A 21413-nucleotide genomic window follows, 5' to 3' on the forward strand; every position below is an offset into this window, starting at 1 on the left:
AAAGAATCTGCCTGCCAATGCAGGAGACACAGGAGACCTGAGTTCAATCCCTGGGCCAGGCAGGTCCCTTGGAGAAGTGAATGGCTACCCACTCCAGTATTTGTACCTGGGAAATCCCATGGACAGAGGAGCCTGGTGGGCTACAGTCCATGGGATCACAAAGATTTGGACACTAAGTGACTTAGGACACATGCATACGCAGGGAATGGCTGTCTCTGACTCAGGATTTTCTGACTCAGAGAAAGAAGGAGCAAATGGAAGACCTCTCTGAGGGATCACTGGAAATGATGTCCTTATAGGTAACTTAACTTGAAGGGCCATTTTGTTTTTAGGAATCCAGAGTGCTCTTCACTTCACCCTTATTTTGATAGATCATCAAATCCTCTCAGGAAACACTAAGGCCTGTATTTGCTTACAGTGCTTACCTCCAAAATATTATCAAATTTCATGAACCTGAAACAGGAGAGCAGAGTTCTAGTCCATCCTCTGCCATTCACTAGCTCTGTGACCTTAACCAACTCATTGAGGCTTTCTTGACCTTGATCTCCTAACCAAAGTTATGTCCCTTCTTAATGTAATATGCTATGACTTTTAATATTATACCAGACTTGGGATACTTTGAATCTTATTACTAATCCAGCTTACATATTATCAATTAGTCAACCAATCTATAAGGTGTTATCCACCCTCAATGGTTTATTCAAATCTTGTGATACATGCTTATATAATACAATTCCAGTGGTGGTAGACAGAAAGAGGACATTAAGGAAACAATTCATGAACAACTTTCAGAACAAAGTATCAAACTCAGTAGCAAATTAAGTGGTACACTACAGATTCTGATTGTTGTAAGACTTATGAAAAAGTAACACTCCAAGAAAGTAGAATTTTCAAAGGCTGGCTAGAGGAGCCAGGCCTTAAAGGATGTATAAACTGTGGACTGGAAGAGAAGAGGGAGATAGAATTTGGGGAAGAAAGAAAGAACATGAACAAAGGGCAGAATCAGAAAGGAGTACCCTGTGTCCTTGCACATCTTTGCCTGACTAGGGTACCAAAATAGTTTAAATGTTCTAATTCTCAATTTGCTAAATTTTAATGCATTTCCTTTCTTTCAAACCCTGAAGATGAATTAGCATATTTCCATGTATTATATACAGTAGAATCTAGTGCCTAAAAATCTAATTTTCAGAACTAAAATTTGTAAATTGGACAACTTCTCTCCTGAAATTTTTTAAAACTAAATATCAGTTCTGCTAATACTTTTTGAAAAGCAGGAGACACAAGTTCATGTATTCTCTCCTCATCTCTCATGACCCTCCTTTGCCCATTAGCTCTCCATTGGAGGAAAGGAAGCAAAAGTCCATCTCTCATTCTTCCATTTTTGGCCATGCTGGGCCTTTGTTGCAGGGCACAGGCTCTAGAGCATGTGGGCTCTCCAACTGTGGTGCATGGGCTTCGTTGCTCCACAGCATGTGGGATCTTAGTTTCCTGACCAGGGATCAAACCTGCATCCCCTGCATTGGAAACATGAAGTCTTAACCACTGGGCCACTAAGAAAGTCCACATCTCTATTTCCTAATCCTGCATCTTTTTTCTCAAATCATCTCATTAAATAATTTGTTCAGTTCTGTGGTCTTAGAACCAAATGAAACCTTTCTGACTCATGTGGGTTCATATTTTTTCCTCTATAGCCATTTAGCTGGTGGGATTAATCTGCTCTAAGAAGTAATTTTCTAGAAAGTTTTATACTAATTTCCCCCTTAGAAAGCCTTCTTAAAACACTGCACACCACAACCTGGGTCCAAAATTTTCAATGGTTTTTATTTGCCCACATTGAAAAATAAAAGCAGTCTACTCCTCAAGGCATAATTATGCCTCAACCAACTAACAAACCTGTTGTCTTTATCTTACCTGATGGGAAACGTCCACTGCAGGCTACACCCATTTTCCACTGTTGCCCAAATGTGCCAGAACCATGCTTGCCTCAGCAACTGTCCTTCTACTACTACCTGGAATTCTCTCCATCTTGATTATGGAAATTCTTCCTGCCTATCCTTCTGTTTTTCAAAACCCACTTCAAACTCTACCTCCTCAAGGTAGCTTTTCCTGACCACTCCAGTGCACAACAATTCATTCATTCAATAGGTGGTAGGGTTAAATTGCCGAACAGGATAGCCATGTCTCCTGCCATTATAAAGCTTACATTCTAAGCAAGGAGATAGAGAAAAATAAGTAAGCAAAGAAATAAAAATAAGCAAAAATTTTATATTTAGGTCAGGTGCTAGGAAGGAAATAAAGACTGATACTAATCGATGGGACATAATTGTCAAAGGAGTCTCAGTGACAACCTCATGAATAAGGAGCATTTCAGTTGAGAAATAAAGAATTAGAAGGGAACAGTCATGTGAAGAATAGAGGGAAAGAGTTTTTAAGCAATGAAAACAGCAAGTGCAAAGGCCCTGTGGCAGGGAGAGCTTAGTATGTTTGAGAAACTGAAAGAAGACAAGTGTGGCTAAAGGGTTGTGAGGAAGTGGAGAGTGACCTAAGATGAGAATGAAAACAGAAGTCAGATCAAAGCCATGGCATACACACAGGAGCCAAGATAAGGAATATGAATTTTATTGTAACTACAGTGGGAAGTCATTGGAGGATTCTGAGCAGGGGAGTCACGTGGTCTCACTTAAGTTTCTATAGGTGAGAAATGATGGCAGCTTAGATGAGGCTGCAAATGGAGAAAAGTAGACAGGGTTGAAATATATTTTGGACCCAGAATCAACAGAACTTGGTGACAGATTGACTGTGGGATGTGAGGGAAAGGAAGGATTCGTGAATGACTGCTAATCTTTTGGCTTGAGAGACTGGGTGATAAGGTGACGCTATTTACTGAGGTACTGAGGGCAGGAGGAGAACCAGTTTTAAGGAGCAGAGATCTTGCACACCTCTGAAGGCCCCCAGAACCCTTTTGTCCATGTCATTCACTTGGCACTTATTTTCTTTCTGTTGTTAATTCACTGGGTCTGCTATTGACCTTCCCAAGTGCTTCTCTCCATTGTGATAGTAGAGCATTGCTTAGTCCCCAGATTGAGACTTTGTGCTTACCCAGTTTCTAGCACAGGCCTGGGTACATACTTAGTGTTTTCCCAACTCCACTAGTGATTCATCCAGAAGAAGGCCATGACTTTTTTTTAAGTGTTGGACTGAAAGAGACAGAAAAACCAAGGATGGAGGGAAGAAGGAAGGAAACAAAGGAAAGGAAAGAGGGAGGGAGAAAAGAAGAAAGAAAGAAAACAGAAGAAAGAGAAAACCCAATTTGTAACTCACACTCTGTTGTATGGTTTGCTAAAATATTCAATAGTATGTCTATTCTATATTTTCTCTTTTTTCTACAATGATCATCTATTGCTCCAGTAATAAACATTATGGGGAAAATTACAACTGCAAAGTATAATTTTAGAATTTTTAAAATTACATAAGAGAGAAATGGAAACTGGAGAGAGACAGAAGGGAGCACCTATAATTACAATCAAATAAGCTAAATATACAAATGATGTGACTCCACTGTATAAGGGCAGAGATGAGCGAGGAGCTGAGAAATGGGTTAAACATTTGAGGTCATTTAAAATATTTATAGCACAATCAGGGTAATTTTATCTCTGAAATTGTGAACCACTGAGTGGATTTCAAAGCTTTGTTAGGTATGCTTTGATTTCTGTCTGCAGAGTAAGGTCTGGTTTTTTGTTTGCAGGTCATCACCTTGCTTAGTTACTAAAATAACCACCTTGATTTGTTAATGCAAAATTGAAATTGATGCTCTTGGGGCTATCTATATCAAAAGTCAGTTTTTGGAAGTTATGAGCTTTGCTAAGTATGATATACACCCTCTTTGTACCCTCTTCTCTATACTGACCCTTTTTTAAGGCTACACTGCATGGGGATCGTAGCTTCCCGACCAGGGATCAAACCTGTGCCCCCTAAAGTGAAAGTACAGAGTCTTAACCACTTCCACACCATTTTTACTTTTTTACTTATCCAGGGCTCCTCACTATGGCACTTACTTACACCTGCCCTCCCTGGCTTGGCATCTCTGTCCTAACCAATCCCTACACCTGCATAAAAGTGCTTCCACTTTGCTATTAGACCTATATTTTGGGTGCAAGTGATCTAGCTCTCTGTGGTGCTAACCTTTCCCCCAGAACAGCAACACGTTTGAGAACTGCAGCCAGACTCTCTCGTGCACCTGACAACTCTCCTTGGCTTCAATGGACACAACCCACAGAGATGAAAGAACCTGGCCCAGCCTGTGGCTCTCAGCTTAGATAATGAGATAATAGCTCCAAGTGCCCTTTGAGGCAACTAGTCCCTACCTTCTTGCCAGTGTTCAATAAACTCCTGCCGTTTCCCATTCTCCACCTGAAACTCCCTACTCAGTTCCCAGGTAACTCTCAGAAAGTCACCCGCCTTCTCACAGACCTTTCTGTTTGCACTAGAAGTTTGTGGCAAGAACACGGGCAGTGACAACAAGTAGCCCATCAGTCAACAAACAATTACTGGGTGTTGCCTAGTGCTCAGCTACAGGCAGTATTTAAGCAGAATTCAGGTCCTGCCTTTGAGAATTTGAGATCTTGTTGCTGAAACAGTCATTTATCTCAGGGGCCTGGAAAAATTCATTTTTAACCCAACTTTCCCCCTCCATCCACCAAGAAAATTTGCATTCATTAGAGCAGACACCGGTGAAAAGATTAAAGTGTTGCCAAATAGCTAAGAAGGTGGGAAAATGTTAAAATATCCTGAAGGGTTTGAGAGGTAAAGAGATTCTCCAAGACAAGGACAAAGAGCCTTTCTCCAAGGACCATGTTTTTTTCAGATTGGCTGGATTTTAACTCTACAGAGAGGCAAGCGGAGCTTCAAACCCTCACACCTTCCTGTACATTGTCATTTACTACCTACTTATATAACCTGGCTTCATCCCTGTCATCCAGTTCTTCTTTCCCAAATAAGGCACAAATCCTCTCACTGTGTGTGTGTCTCTCTCTGTGTCTTTCTCCCTTTCTACGCGCGCACACACACACACACACACACACACACATGCACACATGCACACATGCACATGCATGCACATATACACATCCCAGTACCAATCCTTGGTACAAAACAACAGATCCCAATTTTTGTCATCATCTTTATTATCTTAGTTTGATAAAAGCAGCTGCCATTTTTAAGCACTTATTACATACTAGGCCCTGAGTTTGTGAATGATCACATTTAATACTCATGGCATCCTTGCATCTTTACAACAGAAGGAAACCAAATTATAAAAAGATGAAATAATGGCTCCTAGGGATGATACAGCTTAGCGTGCCAAAGTAATGAAACCCAGGATTTCGAGCAAAGCCTGCCACATTCCACAGCCTGTGTGTGTTGTTCACTGGGCTGCCATATTGCCTCCCACACTTTTAACATTGACATTATGACGAGCTTGTCCCCTAGTATTCCCTTCAGCTATTCTTAAAAGGAACTATTATCTAGAACATCCCTATCTTAGTCACCTTTCTGGGGATGAACTCTAGCTGTCCACTTCTTTCTTAAAGGCTGATGTCTACAAATGAACACAAGAGCCTTTGGTCCCAGAGTCCCACGAATCCAGATAAGCAGTGGGCGAAAAATCCAGGCTAAGAGGCAGGTGGGGAGCAAAAGTGGTAAATGCAGCCAGATAGGTGGCTTTGCCCATGGTGCCCACTCGTAGAATGCTGTGGTGGGGACCTAACTCCAAGGTGAGTCTGAACTCACAGATTCCTCTCTGGGGCCAAGGCCATTTCCGGAGTCCAGAAAACATCTGGACTTGCAAGTCGTCATCACTAAGGGACTGTTTTTGGTTGAAAAAGAAGAAAGCAGAGAGACTGATGATACTGGGTTGGTCAAAATGTTCACACAAGTTTTCCATAAGATGTTACAGGAAAACCTGAATGAACTTACCAGTCAACCCAATAGATTCTACCATGGTTACTTGGCAGGAAGTTTAAAGAAAGTAGCAGGAAATAAATTTTTTAAAAGACAGATTATCAAGAATTTTTTTCTCCTTCACTGTAAGAACTGATTAAAGGGTGTGCAAAGGTAACAGATGGCTCCAATTCTAGTCATGTCCAGTTGCCTTCTGGGAACAATGAAGCCAAAAGAGCTGTTATTGAAATTCAAGCTACTTTTTACATCTGAATAAATCAGGTAGCGCCAGAGAGTACATTATCTGTTGAGAGACAGATACTAAATTCCCCTGTTTGAGCAGCAATAATCGGGGCTGACAGTACCTGAGACATTTGGTAGTTTCTGCAGCCTGCCTAATCTATTGTGATGAGGCTTCAACTATAGGAATATCTCAAGGGTCTGCACAATAATAATAGTGAATGACTATTTGGACTGGATTATGAATAAAAGACTGTACATATGTCTATAATGAGAATTTCATTGAAAATGAAAATACTAAAGCTGTCATATTTTTTAATACTTCGATTTGCACATCCTTGACTGCTTTGGGGCATAAAGAGGAAAAGTGTCGAGCAATTTGTTGTCAGCTCTTGAAATAAATTATCATTTAAACGCTTCCTCTCCACAAAGGTTATTAGCTCAGTAGCTTGTTCCTGGGGGTGGACCATCAGTTGAGTGAAAAAAAAAAAATCACAAGACATTCAACTACCCTTTCAAAAGCAGAATATTAGTTACTGTGGAAATTGTTCTCTCGGTAGCTTAACATATTCCACTGTATCTCTCCAATGCTGCAGATTAGACTGCAGTGACTATTAATAAATACTGTCATATTTTACAGCTGTCATGCAAAGCTGAAAAAAGGCTTTGCTGTGATTAGATCCTGTTTACAGTAATATTTCCAGCTCAGACTCAGAAAGGCAGTTGTCCTATAAAGGTATTTTCCATAAGTAGAATATTTCTCCATCAAATGACATGACTAATTTGAATGTAGTGTTAACTCCTTGGTGGCAGTGAATTTGAGACTGAATTAACTTCACAGCCAGAGATATATTCCTCTCCAGAGACACACTAAGCTGAAATGTCAAAATTTTTCTCTTGGGTTGTCCTTCATCTTCAAAGCAGTGCTTGGAGTAGTCCACCCCTCCACAGGAGAATGCACCCTCACTGGTTGATCTACCTTCTTTCGCCCCCTCCCTCTGGTGACTGATTGCGTTGTTTGCAAGACAACTGGTCAGGATTTAGGAAAGGAATGACACTCCAGTGGGCTTGCTGGAAATTCTGCTTCCTGAGCTCAAATGCCACCGTGAGTGAAAGAAATAGATGTGTAGCCCCCTAGCATGCCGGAGCTGCGTGGAAGGGTATTCAAATCTGAGAAAGGGAGGTGACAGCTGGCAGGCTGCTTTTGCTCTGACCTTCTGCTGCTTTTCATCAAGCTCCTTGAGGAATTAACCCTCACTAAGCTGAATATCTAGTTTTCAATGAATGCACGGTCCTTACACCATCAAGGGGTAGCAGACATGTCCCAGTAATTCAGGGGGGAGCCTGAGAGGTCTTTGAGAGGCTCTTGGAAATGTCCCTTGGGGAAGAGACAGACTGTAGTGTAGATCTACAACTGTGACTTTTGAGGTTCATCTCCCGGAGCCCCCTGAGACAACCATTCAAGCCAGGGCAGGACTGACTATGGAAGGGAAACGAAAGAATGCCTGTCATGTCTTTAGCACCAAGCTGGACACGGTAACATGCTCAATCAACTTTCCCTCTTATCATTGTAACAGTGATACTCCATGCAGAGGGAGTGTGATTTACCCCCCTGCAGGGGACGTTTGGCAATATCTAGAGACATTTTTCATAGTAGGTAGAGAACAGGAGGGCTTCCCTGATAGCTCAGTTGGTCAAGAATCTGCCTGCAATGCAGGAGACCCCGGTTCAATTCCTGGATCAGAAAGATCCACTGGAGAAGAGATAGGCTACCTACTCCAGTATTCATGGGCTTCCCTTGTGGCTCAGCTGGTAGAGAATCTGCCTACAATGCAGGAGACCTGGGTTCGATCCCTGGGAATGCTGCTAAACATCCTTCAGTGCACAGGACAGCACCCCCACCCCACCCCCAAAGTTGTCTGGACCAAGATAGCAATAGTGCCAAGGTGGCAGCAGGGTCAAAGGACAAATGGCTGTAAGAATTCCTCAAGGGGGTGGAATGGACCCATCTTATCTCTTACTGTACCTAGATTGGTGTTAAGAGTTACATTCAGTGGAAGGTGGCACATTTAGCTTTGAAGAACTTACTTTATGGTCAGAGTGACAGGATAGGATCTATACACATGAAGCAAAGATAAATACAAAATAGCACAAATGAGAATTTGGATAGTATGCATTTGTGAGAGTCCAAATAAGAAAAAAAAGAGTTCACAATAAGCAAGCTGGACCCATCAGAGAAGGCTTCATAGAAGACCTTAAACATCTTTCTGAGCCCACCACCCAACTGCCTTCCCTAGCAATAATCTTGCTTTGATGGCTAAGGCCGAGTAGGTATCCAGACCCAAAACAACATGGCATTCTCATCAATGTTCCCAAACGTCAGAGCTTAGGGCGAGCAACACAATTAAAAGAAAAACCAAAAAAGGGAACAATGTTCCTTTTACGAAATGGAAAGCAATTACAGAGCTGTTGAAAATAGGCAGTAAACAAAAGGAGGGAGGGAAACGCTGGCAATATTCCATTTTCCTAACTAATCCTGTAGCAAAAGTGCAATTTGCCACAAAATCCACAGCGCTCGCTCCCTCTCCCTCACAGTCAAACACATTGTTTGGCATCAGCACAGCTACACGGGATGCCTTAGCCATACCTGTCAGGAGCCAGGAAGACAGAATATGCTGGTGGGGAGGGGCAGAGGTTAAGGGGGAGCACCTCCCCACAGTCTCTGTGGAGCACCCTCATTCAGGGGGAAAGAGGGGCGTGAGTAGAGCCTACAACACTCCCAGTCCTCATGGATCCTTTCCAGTCAATAAGTTGCCAGTGTCGACCGCTGTCCTGCTTTGTCAACTCCACAAACGATCTGATTAATTCTCTGGTGCTAACTGCCTCAGCAGGCTTTCTCGGCAGTAGAACAGAGGCTAATTAAGATCACGTCAGGCGAGGAGGCTGACAGGTTATGTTCCTGGGCCACGCTGAACTTGCACAGGGTGCTTCAACTTCACCGCAGGCAGGCAGGGCGCGGCCAGGCACCGATTCCCTAGCAGGCCTCTCATTTATTTCCGCCGAGTCCTGCGTCAACCGGCCTCTGTTTTGTCAAGGATTTACGTCCTTCTCCTTGGGGTAATTAGCTGCCACTGTGTTCACTTTGAATTGCATTATTTCAGCTTCCTTTCATTTGAATTTTTAATATGCCTGTAAATAGAGATGACGATTAATAGTGGGGTCATTTTCCCTCCTAAATCACGTGTGTGTGTGTGTGTGTGTGAGGCAGAGAGAGAATGTGACAGAGACAGAGAGTGTGTGTGAGAGAGAGTGTAAGAGAATGTGTGTGGGGGGGTGGGAGAGAGAATGTGGTGACTGAGAAAGTGTGTGTGTGTGTGTGAGAGAGAGAGAGAGAAGGAGAGAGAGAATGTGTGTGACAGAGACAAAGACAGAGTGTGTGTGTGTGTGTGTGTGTGTGAGAGGGGAGAGAGAGAGTCAGAGAATGAGTATGAAACAGAGACAGAGAAAGACTGTGCGTGTGTGTGTGAGAGAGAGAGAGAGTGTGTGTGTGTGTGTGTGAGAGAGAGAGAGTGAGTGAGTGAGTGTGTGTGTGTGTCGTACCAGCATATAGCCCATCGAGGTGAGTTTAGGACAGATAAAGGAAGCCTTACTTTTCACAGCAGGTAGAAAATGGAAGAAACATATGGAACTCATTACACCGAGTGGGAGATTAGACTGAAAATATAAATAGCTTCCCTCTCCCCCCAAATAAAGGCTTAGATGAATTCATGGATGACAGACCCATAATGAGTTATTACGGGAAAGAGATGTTTGGAGAGTTCTCTAAACTGAGGTTGACATACATTGCATTGTAGACTTAAGGGGCCACATTTGCTTTCTCATAGGCATGTGGTCACACAGAGTACTAACATTCTATGCCCCAAGTTTTTAAGGGTAATTTCAAGAGTTTATTTTGTATCTAGGAAGTCAGGAGGAACACTGAGAAACAGAATGTTCTCCAGAAACATTCTGTCTCTTCTCATATACTCAGAGCCTCCAAGCACACATCAAGAACATCCTGTTGTGAGAGCTGATTGGCTCAGTCAAGGATGTTGAAGAAAAGCGTCATCAAACCGTATCCTCTGTTTCATGCTCTTCCATTAAGTAGCCATGTTATCCTGGGCAAGTCATATAGCCTTTCTGGTCCTCAGATTCCACGTCTGCAAAAATGGGGAAGTGGACTCAATTGTTCTTCAACTCAGAGACTCCTGAGTGGAGGGTCTGTGTGTCAGAACATTACTGGGATTATGGAAGTGAAGAAGCAAAGTGTCTGCCCTTAATAAACTCACAGTTTAGAAGGGGACTGTAGACAAGATATTAGGTAAGTAGAATCTAGAGTGATCCTTCTAGGTTTTAAAATTTTGTGAGCTATTATAGCACTTCCATTGATAATGAAGTCAGAACTCTTTTTCAAATGACCACTCTTAGGGAGGGGTATGGAGACACAAATAATCACGCATATTTGGAAGTTAGTCAGAGACCCTAGGCACACTCTGGTTTTTTCTTGCTCGCCCCTTAGTGCTCAGTATTAATATTTCCAGGACTCTGTGAGGTAGAGGAGAAAAGGAAACAGTGCTTCAGTTGGTAGACTAGGCTATCCCAGGAGATCTTAAAACCCTTTCTGGCAGATCTCTAAGTTAGGCATTGCCACGACACACTCCTAACAAGGTTTGCTGGAATTCTCAAGAGTATTCTTCACTCCAGTACCCCTCAAGCTCTTAAAATGGCAATCTCATTTGCAATCTCAAGGCTTCTGTAAAATGAATGGATTGTTTCTTACCAAAAATGATATGAATTTCTAGGACAGTGGATAATGCAGTTTTGTTTCTTGAAATATAACCAATTTTTCTAAAGATTCAAAAGGGTTCACTAGGCACAACAGTTATAGGTTTACAACAACCTTCCAGAGGCTTTCCCCAAGTCTAGATCCACATATTTAGTTTTTCCCTAAAACCTTTTCCTTGATGCTCCACCAGTCTCTCAAGACTCAACCTGAAGAACTCTGAACTTATCATCTTCCCAGAAAACCATCTGCTCCACCTATATTCCCAGGTTCAATGAATGGCACTGCCCATTAGCCTGAAGCATAAATCTCGTCCTTGAATCTTTCTTCATCATCCCTCATATCTCATCATCAAAGACCCTATTCTGGGACTTCCCTGGTGGTCCAGTGGTTAGGACTCGGCAATTCCACTGCAGGGGGCTCAGTTTCAATTCCTGGTCAGGGAACTAAGATCCCACATGGGGTGCAGTATGGCCAAAAAATAAAAGAACCTCTTCTACATTCCTGCTACCACTGACTCAAGTTCAGGCTATCATCACCTCCTGCCTCATCTTCCTGATCTTTATGCCCACCACTGCCACCAATGGCAATCTTCCCATCACATCACTTCCCTGCCTAAAAGCTTTCAGCAGTGCCCCGTTACTCTTAGGATCATGTCCTAGTTTCTTAGTATGGCACAGAAGGCCTTTCATGATCCAATTAAACTCTGACCCATTTTCTTAGCCTCATCTCCTCCCAGTCCATACCCACTAGTTCTCCATACTCTAGCCACATGGAAGCATGCCACTTTCAATAAGCAACATGCAGTATGCCCTTGTGGTTTTCTTTTTCTTTGCAGAGGTGCCTCCATGGCTGTGTACCTACTGTCCCAACTTTCTGGCACTCAGTCCCCTCACTCCACTTCCCCACTACCATCCACCCTGGCACACACACAAAAGTGTTCCCTCTCTAACTGGTAAATGACATATCCTTCAAAACTCTGCTCAAATATTCTCTTTCCCAGGTCTAGGTGTCCACTACTGCCTGCCCTGGGTCCTCGTGGTACTTTGCATATACCTCTAGTATAGCACTGATTATACTACAGTATCATTATTATTTGTTTATGTCTTTCTCTTCCTCACAAGACTGTGAACTTAAGGACAAGAATGTCGTCTTACCTCTGTCAGCACTCTGAATATAATACAGTACCTGGATTGTTATTATTTTTAAATTGAACAAATGAATGAGTGAATGAATGACAGACCTTAACTAAAAACAAAATGGGAGATTTCAGGGAGCTTGAGGAACTGAAGGAGATGGATTTGGGTAAATCATGGCCTCAGATCATATATTAGATGCTCAACTTCCTCCTGTATCCTGTGCTAACCTTGATTTTGAGTTCTTCTGTGACCTAGCCTCTTTACCAAAGATATCACCTTCCTGATCCAACCAACTTGGAAGCAGAACAAACATTTTAGTGCTGGGAAATTTAGCTAAAGGACAGACCTGCCGTGCACTAGATGGTCCCTGAATCTCAGCCAGTACAGAGTCATTAACATTTGAGGACTCTCAAAATCTGGCTTCCCAGGTGGCTCAGTGGTAAAGAACCTGTCTGCCAAGCAGGAGACCTGGGTTTGAGACCTGGGTTCAATCCCTGGGTTGAGAAGATCCCCTGGAGGTGGAAATGGCAACCCATTCCAGTATTCTTGTTTGGGAATCCCATGGACAGAGGAGCCTGGAAGGCTACAGTCTACAGTCCATGGGGTCATAAAGAGTTGGACATGGAGGCTAAACCGCCACCACCACCCTCAAAAGCTAGGGTGTAGACATTGCCCTATTTCACACCTACCAGTGGTATTTAGAGATCTGCACGTGTTCTCTAAAGACCAGAGCAGCGTGATATTTATTTCTACAGCTCCCAGTGAAAGGCAAATTATTTCAAATTGTTTGTGTAGGCAATGTGACAAGGATGAAAAGTGATGTGAGAGCTGGTGCAGTCAGTTCTCAGGTATCTGTAACAGATGAAGCAAGCCACACACCTATAATCCAAAGGGCATTTCTGTAGGCTTTCCATATCAGATTTTCTTTCTTTCTTCTATCCTACCTAGGCTTGACTGAGCATGCACATAAAGGGAGTTGCCCCAGGGACCCAGGGAAAGGGATCTTCAAAGATGTCCCTTCAATTACGAAGTTCCAAAAGACAGGAATAACTAGCAGGAATATCATACAAAATAGTTGTATGGAGAAATAGAAGTGGGGGGGGGGGAATCCAAAAGAAAAAAGTGGGACTCTGAATCCAGGGAGAAAAAGGGTGGTGTCAAGGCCTTCAAAACAAACTTTGCTGACCTTAAAATGACCAACCCTGTTCCTGAAACCATAACTACTGACAGACATTAATCAGGAACAAATATAATCAGCAACGAGCACCATAAACCTGGTAATTTTTGCAAAAGAGATTTGATGTTTTATATTTATAAGCTTTATATTGCTTAAAAATCTTCTTTCTTGAAACTAAAATGAACTGCATCTGTGATGAAATTTCTAAGATCCAACAAGCAAACCACAGAATCACTACATAGAAGCATTTTATACCTCTGAGAGGCTGAGGAAAAGCTTCTGAAGATTGTTGGGTCTCTTTCTTGGGAAGCTCTGGGGAGAGGTGTATTCCTCCTGAAAATACTGAAGAAAGAATAACTGGTTTCTCTTTGGTACAGTGTGGCAGGAAGGAGTGCAATATTATTTATCAAAACTACACTGTCTTCCATCTTTCGACTTTTTCCAACACTATAAGTATGTTAAGTTTCATCAATAAGGTGGTAACTTTCATGAGGAGGGACTAAGACTTATCTAAGTGATGTTTTGATTCCATCACTTTTACCCACCTAGCACAGTGCTGGATAGTAGCATTGGAAAAAATCTTAGACATGCCAAGCTGGAAAGATCTTTAAAGTTCTTAAGTCTGAGGTTGCAGCTTCCAAAAAATGGAGTGCCCCCTATTTTGTTGAGTTTTCTGATCTGTAATTCTACTTAAAATGTGGGGTTCCCAAAATCTAAAGGCTAGCCACAGATTTCTACATTAAGTCTTTTCTACTCTGTCTCAGTTCTTTTATCAACATGATGGTAGTAGTATACTTTGCACCCTATCTCGCAGGAATAAAGATGAATGCCATAATGACATAAACTAAAATCAAATGCCAAATATGACTGAGCAATTGCCTACAGCTGAAAGAACTGCTCTGCAGATAAGTGGTTAGATGCAAGAAAACAGCCTCATCCTACTGTGCCCACAGAGTCCCAGTGCGTTCTGTCAGGCTTTACCCAACAGAACTGAAAGAGTTTATGTACCTTTCCACTTTCCTTGGGTACTCATCTGCTTGGAGGATCCATCCAGTTCCATCTATTCCTTTTTTTTTTTTTTTTTTCAATTGGAGGCTATTTACTTTACAGTATTGTAGTGGGTTTTGCCATACATTGACATGACTCAGCCATGGGTGTACATGTATTCTCCATCCTGAACCCCCCTCCCACCTCCCTCCCCATTCCATCCCTCAGGGCCATCCCAGTACACCAACCCTGAGCGCCTTGTCTCATACATCGAACCTGGACTGGCAATCTCTATTGCACATATGGTAATATACATGTTTCAATGCTATTCTCTCAAATCATCCCACCCTCGCCTTCTCCCACAGAGTCCAAAAGTCTGTTGGACACAGAAATATATCTGTGTCTCTTTTGCTATCTCCCATATAGGGTCATCATTACCATCTTTGTAAATTCCATATATATGCATTAATATACTGTATTGGTGTTTTTCTTTCTGACTTACTTCACTCTGTATAATAGGCTCCAGTTTCATCTACCTCATTAGAACTAATTCAAATGCATTCTTTTTAATAGCTGAGTAATATTCCATTGTGTATATGTACCACAGCTTTCTTATCCATCTATTCCTTGCATGGATTAGCAAGTCAGCTCACTGCATTAAATGGTCCACAAATGCTAAGCAGACCAGTTACTCCTATGATATCACCCCAGGCCATACCATGGCCAGCAAGAATGGGTTCTGGGTTGCCTGTCTTTCTTCACCCTTAATTCGAGATAAAAAACTGTATTTAACTCATAAGATCACTGTGCAGATGACATCCATGGAAGGCACCTAGAACAGTTCCTACCACCTACTTAGCATTCTGTAATTGTTAGCCATCATTATTATGCACTTATGAGAGTCACAGGGAAGGAGTGACCACTGAGACATTGAATGGAGACTCATAGCTGCCCTCTCTCATCCTCTCTGTGCCTTAGGGCCACCCCCATCATCTCTCCAAGGTGCTGATCTTCGCCTTCCTCTATCAGAATCAGAACCTGTTCCCAGGAAAGGAGCTGGGAATCTTATTGACATTACACAGAGGTAGAAATGGCTGATGCACAATCTCACCTAAGACATCTCTGTGTCTTCATCAAGTGCAGAAAGTGAAAGTCGCTCAGTCTTGTCCAACTCTTTGTGACCCCATGGACTATACAGTCCATGGAATTCTCCAGGCCAGAATAGTGGAGTGGGTAGCCTTTCCCTTCTCCAGGGAATCTTCTGAACCCAGGGATCAAACCCAGGTCTCCCACATTGGAAGCGAATTCTTTACTATCTGAGCCACCGGGGAAGCCCAAGAACACTGCAACAGGTAGCCTGTCCCTTCTCCAGCGGATCTTCTTGACCCAGGAATCGAATCGGGGTCTCCTGTGTTGCAGGCGGATTCTTTACCAGCTGAGCTACCAGGGAAGCTCCCAAGTGCAGAAAGCCTCAGGCCAAAAGAAGGAAGCCTTGCTTTTGGAATTGCAGTACTGGTGATGGGTAGGATGTGGGGGGCAGTCATTAGTTTCCTGCAATCCTAACTTCATAGCCAGCTCTCTTTCTGCCTCATATATTGCTAAGGCTATACCCATAACTGAAGAGAAGGGAGTGATTGGTAAAGCTAGAAGAGCGCATTTTTTTCAGTCTTACTGGGCACATGTTGTGGAGAATAATAAAACAGAAAATGGCATTCTCTTTATTCACAAGCAAATACAAGTGCCTAAAGGCAACTTAAGCTGAACAGACAAGCTCTATGGAAAATCTTGAAGCCAGTGGCTCCACCAAAAATACATCTATATTTTCATTTTTTAATAAGCTGACAGAAAGCAGAGCATATGTCTTTTCTGACACATTTTAGGCTCCCTTGGATTCGTAGTATACATATTGAATCCTAGAATTGTGAAGCAAAGCTCAGTTTATGGTCTTATTAATACATTTGTTTGGCTTAAGTTGGCAAATATTGGAAAAGGGGAGGAAGGACCATGTTTCTATTTGCAAGTTCCCTTCCAGCCTTTCCTTTTGTCTGAAAGCCTCTGCAGTCATTGCCATAGGACTGGGTGAATCATCATTTAAGTGTATCACCCACTGGGAGGGCGATGAAAAGAAAGCAGAGGACAATAGCTGGAGAGCATGGGAGATCGCTGGTCATTTTGTGAGAAATCGTGAGAAGGATGGTCTTACAGATGAGATATAACAGCTGCCCTCACTGACAGTCTTCAGAAGTCCAAAGTCAGCATCCATTAAACTCTAGCTTCCCCATCACTTTATCTTAGGGGCCATCTCCACCAAGCAGATGTTGAAGATTCTCTGGTACAGTGGCCTGTCTTCTGAACTTAGAAACAGGACATGTGGTCCGGCGATGTGTTTCCTTTTCTTTCTGATTTATTCCAAGACAGGCCTGAGGATTTCAATCCCCGCTCTGACATCAATCCGCTGGGTGACCTTGGGCTAAAGTCTGAGTGTCTGTAAAATGGCAATAGTTATAATATCTATGTATATCATATATCATATAGTATCTACATATATAATTATACTGTTGTGAAAACTAAATATGACATGGTGAAAGTGCTGAACACAGTGTCTGATAAACAGAAACTTACTCAATTCATGGTAGCTATTATTACTTATGATAATGATTAACATGTTACAAAAACATCAACATGAAACCACATTTAGTTCCTAACTTCAGGAATCACCTTTTGAGAAAAGAAGGAAGATACATGAAATTTGGACTGCTCCAGAAAATCCTGGATGTCTTATCACTACACCTAAAGGTACTTCTTCCCCTTCAGTTTAATAAGGCATCTTAGAAGAAGAGATGGAAAGAAGACAAAAATAGGAGGCAAAAGCAACCTTCTCACTGACCCCGTAATTCCTTATAGCTGCTGCTAAGCTATTTAGAGTTCTGTGGATCTGACTTCTGCTTCCAGCCTCATCCTTTCTACTCTCTGAATGTTCCACCTTGAAATTACAGAAATATTTCCATAAACTATTTGCCTTCATGATCTTACCTAATACGTCACTGAGATCGCAAAATTATTGCTTAACTGGAACCCTCTGAAATGGACAGCAGTCAGTTATTCTAATGAATATTGTTCAAAAGGAAACCTACCACATTACACTTCCAAGCAGTTTTCCCCTGTCTTTTATCGTCATTCCTACCCAGGGAGGAGGGCGGTGCAAGGGTATCACTGCTAGATTATAAAGGAAAAGGGGGAGGTGACTTGTCCAAGGTCATGCAGTTCATGAGGAGTGAAAGCAGGACCCAAGTTTCCTAACACTGAATCTGGCAATCTTTCCAGCCCACCAGACTTCCACATGATTTTAGGTCAACAGATTATTTCTTTACTGACTATGAAAGACTCCAGCTTTTCTGGGAGGTTTGGGGACTAATGAGTAATCAGTTCCTCAGACTAATATCCTCCCTTCACTGAGCACTCGCTAAGCCTTTTAATGCATCATCTCCTTTAATCCTTACAACAATTTTACAAGGGAGGGCCTGTCACGATCCTCATTTTACAGATGAGGAAGTAGAGGCAAGGTTGAGTGATTTGCTCAACATCACACTCCCAGTAAGTCATGAAGCTGGTCCTAGACACCCTGTTCCCTAACTCTCAGTACAGTGTTCTGTCTCCTAGTCAACACAGACAGGAACTTCCAGTTTGCTTATTAACAAGGAGAGGATGCTATCTTTAAAGATGCTTTAGGGCAAAATGATAAGCCAGTTTTCTCTCAATTTCTCCAACTGATAAAAGAGAAAAGTATGGAAAGCAGGCAAATCAGGCCTAATCCTCAAAGCCATGACTGTGCAGGTGTGGAAAGACAGCTAGGGAATCAGCACAGAGAACTCAGGGGTGGGCATGTATCTCCTCTCACCTGCTCACACCCTGGACTCAAGGCACAACTGCTTCTCAGCCAAACAGAAGGGTGAGGTAGGAACCATCAGGCCGTAGCTCCCATCCTCCCATAGGAGCTTAGGGCGCTCTTGTGTTTCAGTCTGTCCCACATTCTCATCAAAACTGCCCTGCTCCCTTTTCCCTAGAACTCTGTTCAGTGCCCAGAGCCAAGTTCAAGTTCTCGTGACTGGGGCGGACAGTGGTTATACAACCCAGTGACACTTGTTTTTGACAGAAGTGTCTTGTCGTCTTCTCCTTTGAGCATCTGAATTGGGGACCTCAGGACCAGTGCTGCTCACTGCCCTCTCCCATCGCAATCCAAGGTGGGGACAGCCCGTGAAGAGGGGCTTGGGGTCTGGGTTGCTATGGAGCACTCGCTCCCTAATCATTGTAACTAGACCATCCTCATTTTCTTGCCTCCCAAATCCTTCCTTGAGGATACAAATTAATGCAAATCACCCTGAAGACAGGAAAGGTGAAACTCCGTGTGCACATTTAGGCTGGGAAAGCAAAAAATCAGTTCATTATTTCAAGACCTCTTGTGATGCTGTAAATACCCAGTCAACACAGAACAAAGATCCCTTTTTCCCCCCTTACATTATTTATGTGCCATCTAAAAATTACATGCCCGTTCTCTTTCCAGCGCTGAGAGAGAGAAACATGCATATTCATGATCTGATAAATATTTAAGTGGGATTTATTTAAATGAGAGAGTCCATTTACAAACATTCCCTGGCTCTGAGATCTTATCCTGGGCACACAGAGGGAGGATAATTTCCTCTGGTAGATTCAAAACCTCCGCTGGCCACCTGCCCCCCTAAACTTGGAGCTCTTCCTTGAGAGCTGGTGAATGCCGCCCGCAGTATTTCAAGGCAGTCTTCCGTACCTCCTCCCTCTAGGCCTGTCTTCCTGCTCTGAGCTCATGCCGTAGGATCAGTCGTTGGCAAAATGCTAGAGCCGGCAGCTTACTTGGGGGCAGGGGAGGCAGGCACAGCTTCCTTTGCCTGGGCTCTTCCTCCTCACCCCACAAGGCCACAGCAGCCACCACCACCCCATGATGCCTGGCCTTCCTCTGGTCCACCTCTCCCCTCCAGGAGGACAGCTTTGTGACGCACTAAGTCATCAGGATTGTGCTGCCGCATCCAGGAGGATGTGTGTGTCAGAACCACTAAAGCATCTTGCCCAGGCTTCTTTTCAAAGCGTGTACACCTACAGTGTTTCATGTGCTCCTCCAATAATCCTATGAGACTTCAGAGGTGAGAATCACTTTTTAAGCCTTAGAGATAAAGAAAGAAAAGCGAGGACACCCTGCTCATCCAAGCTAAGTCACGCAGCTACTGGTGGCAAAGTTAAGACTCAAAAATCAGGTCTGACTCTTCACTCTGGGATCTTTTCGTTATGCAAGGCTGTCGCTCGTCTGAGGGATGTCGGAAGAGAATGCCATGGCAACCCCAGGGGAAGCCTAATGGTGAGCTCTCAGGCTCACCTGTGGCTGTTACTGGGGGGACTATTTGCACATGCCCGTGACTAGACCCAACATCTTCTCAATCCTATCATACAGGGGACTATCATATAGAGTATAACGTTAACCCTGGGTGCTCCATTCTGCTACCATTCTTGGGCACCACCCTGGCTCTAGTCCTAGTCCATCATCCTCTCTCTCCAACTAAATTCACGTGTTTGGGTCTCATTTTGTGGAAACTTCATTGGATGATAACTGAATTCACCAGTTGAACTGATCTGTGCATTAATACTGGTTAATGGCGCAGTGTACCACCTTTCCTGGGTCATACACATGTTTTGACAGAATCTTCTTATGCCTTAACTCAGGAACACTGTATAGACAAGAATTTCAAGCAATGAGCCAGGCCAATGAGGGCGATATCATGGAGCCAGTGGACTTCTTAGGTCTCTATCCTGTACCTCCTAACTGACCATTTAGTCTAACTAATTCAGGGTTACCAGATAAAATACAGGATATCCAGTTAAGTTCGATTTTCAGATAAATAACCATTTTTAGTATGTCCTAAATATTGCATGGGACATACTTATACTAACAATTATTCACTGCTTAGTTGAAATTCAAATTTGCTGTGTTTTTTGATTTTTCATTGGCTAAATCTGGCAAGGGGCTTTCCAGGTGGCTCAGTGATCAAGAACCTGCCTGAAATGCAGGAGATCCAGATTCAATCCCTGGGTCAGGAAGATCCCCTGGAGGAGGAAATGGCAACCCACTCCAGTATTCTTGCCTGGAGAATCCCATGGACAGAGAAACCTGGCAGGCTACAGTCCATGGGGTCGCAAAAGAGTCAGACCCGACTGAGCAACTCAACAACAACAGCAAATCTGGCAACCCTGGATTAATTATAACACCTGACCCACTAAGAAGTAACACTGAAAAGTGCCTATTGGAGGACTTCCCTGGTGGTCCAGTGGTTAAGACTCGGTGTTTCCAATGCAGGGGGCACATGTTCAATTCCTGGTGGGGGAACTAAGATCCCACATGCTGCATGATCAAAAATAAAATAAAACGGGGCATCTGCTTGCTTGTGGCACTTGGTTTTGATTGAGCCCCTAGCACTGTAACACTATATGGGAGGGGCGGGAGGTGATGAGGCAGAAGGAGAGAAGGCAGCTGTGATAGAAACACACACCACCCAGCCCATCATGAGACTGGTCTGAGTCACTTGTACGGGATCTAAGAGTAGCGTTACTATGCCTTTTTAGAGAATAGAACTAGTGCTATTTGCCTCTCATCACCAACTTCTCCCCCTGCACCCATCTGCTATGCTATTCTGCTCTATTCTATTCTGCTCTTTGATAAATGCAAAAGGAACAAGTTTTGGCAAATGCCAAGCCTTGTGTTCTCCGCGAATCATCCAGCCCGGAAGGCGTATTGCGAGCAAAGAGCAAGGCGGGCTGGTGGGGCGTGGCCAGGCCGCTTCACAGCCTGCGGGGCTGCCCAAATGTAATAATTAAGCAGCAGGCGCAGACCCCAGGGGTAACCATGGGAAGAGTTCCATGACCAAAAAGTATCAGGGAACTGAAGTGCAGAATGTTTACAGGCCTAATTAACAATTTGCACAACTCCAGAGTTACAATTTTTGCTAGTGTCAGGCGGCTTTGCGGACTGACACTCTGGAAGCTGAGCTGGACCCAAGGCCTGGGGTGGTGCTAGGCTCTTGCTAACTGG

At 43.3% G+C, this 21413-nt stretch overlaps 1 protein-coding gene across 6 annotated transcripts in view; it reads left to right on the forward strand.

The window, feature by feature from the left end:
• The window catches only part of GRIA3 (glutamate ionotropic receptor AMPA type subunit 3), a 292905-nt gene that overhangs the window by 77490 nt on the left and 194002 nt on the right, over nucleotides 1-21413 (forward strand). The window lies entirely within an intron of this gene.

This window comes from Cervus elaphus, chromosome X (assembly GCF_910594005.1).
Source record: "Cervus elaphus chromosome X, mCerEla1.1, whole genome shotgun sequence".
Taxonomy (NCBI): domain Eukaryota; kingdom Metazoa; phylum Chordata; class Mammalia; order Artiodactyla; family Cervidae; genus Cervus; species Cervus elaphus.